This window comes from Penaeus monodon, chromosome 23 (genome assembly GCF_015228065.2).
Source record: "Penaeus monodon isolate SGIC_2016 chromosome 23, NSTDA_Pmon_1, whole genome shotgun sequence".
NCBI lineage: Eukaryota > Metazoa > Arthropoda > Malacostraca > Decapoda > Penaeidae > Penaeus > Penaeus monodon.
In genome coordinates this window covers 34838307-34839283 of record NC_051408.1, presented here as the reverse complement: position 1 = coordinate 34839283, position 977 = coordinate 34838307, and the positions used below count along the sequence as shown (strand labels likewise).

General features: G+C 28.5%; 1 long non-coding RNA gene across 1 annotated transcript in view; it reads left to right on the top strand.

Annotated features, from left to right (window-relative positions):
* The window catches only part of LOC119587958, a 2385-nt gene extending 1773 nt beyond the window's left edge, over positions 1-612 (top strand). The window contains exon 2 of the long non-coding RNA XR_005230033.1: positions 464-612. This is a non-coding gene — a long non-coding RNA (uncharacterized LOC119587958). The remainder of the gene's footprint in view (positions 1-463) is intronic.
* Positions 613-977: the final 365 nt, after the last annotated feature.

Sequence of the window (977 nt, the reverse complement as noted above, 5' to 3'; positions counted from 1 at the left end):
GTTATTCTTTGTAGTTTTGCTTATCCAGTAAAAAAGTATATAAATAGTAGAACGGAAGGAAAAAATTATTTGATACTGAGTTTGCATGTTGCAGATATCCAGTTGGATAACCTGACAATAGTTATTAAAGGATTCATGAGATATAAGTTCATTCATAGCACATTTTTTGTAAGAAAGAAGAAAACAAGTTTCAAGTGATTTTACAAATTTTAGGATAATGTGAGGTTTTGTTTAATTTAATGTATCATGCAAAAAGATGTTTTTGAAGACTAAAGCTAAGAGTTTTAGGTAATATGAAGAAACTGCAGCTTAAGTTGTTACAAGTTTGCTTGTGTAACAGGTTTTCTTTGTCACCCAAGCAAAGGTTATGATTGTTATGTTTGGTTGTTGAGAAAAGAAAGCTGATTTTACATATATTTAAATGCCTCATCAGTTTAATAATGCAAATTATTTTCTTTTTTAGTATTAGGAAAAGATGGAAGCTAAAAAGGACAAATAATGGAGATAATGCAACAAAAGCAGAGCATGCTAGCATGTAGCAGAAAGACCTGCAACGTATTGCTTCTTGCTTGCATGCATATTGGATGTAAATAATGTTACAACATAAAAAAAGGATGAACATATTTATTGGAAAAAATATCAAGAATCTTAGAAGAATGATTATACATAATTGAAATAGAGGAATTAACAAGTGATTATATTAATATGTAGAAAACCATATTACAAAATTATCAGAAAATGAATGGTTTTGTCTGCTTATCTACTGTGAAAAGTGGTCTGTGATATTGTTATCTTAAGTGGTAATGAAAAGGATGGGGATGTTGAGATGAAGATAAAGGTATCTATTAAGTGATGTGTTAGAAAAATGAGATCTCATATTTAATGAAGATAGCAATGCAACCAGAGAAATATTAAGTGTCATTCTTTAACATTTTTTGTTATAAAAAGATCAAAGATAAAAAGAAATTATAAGATCC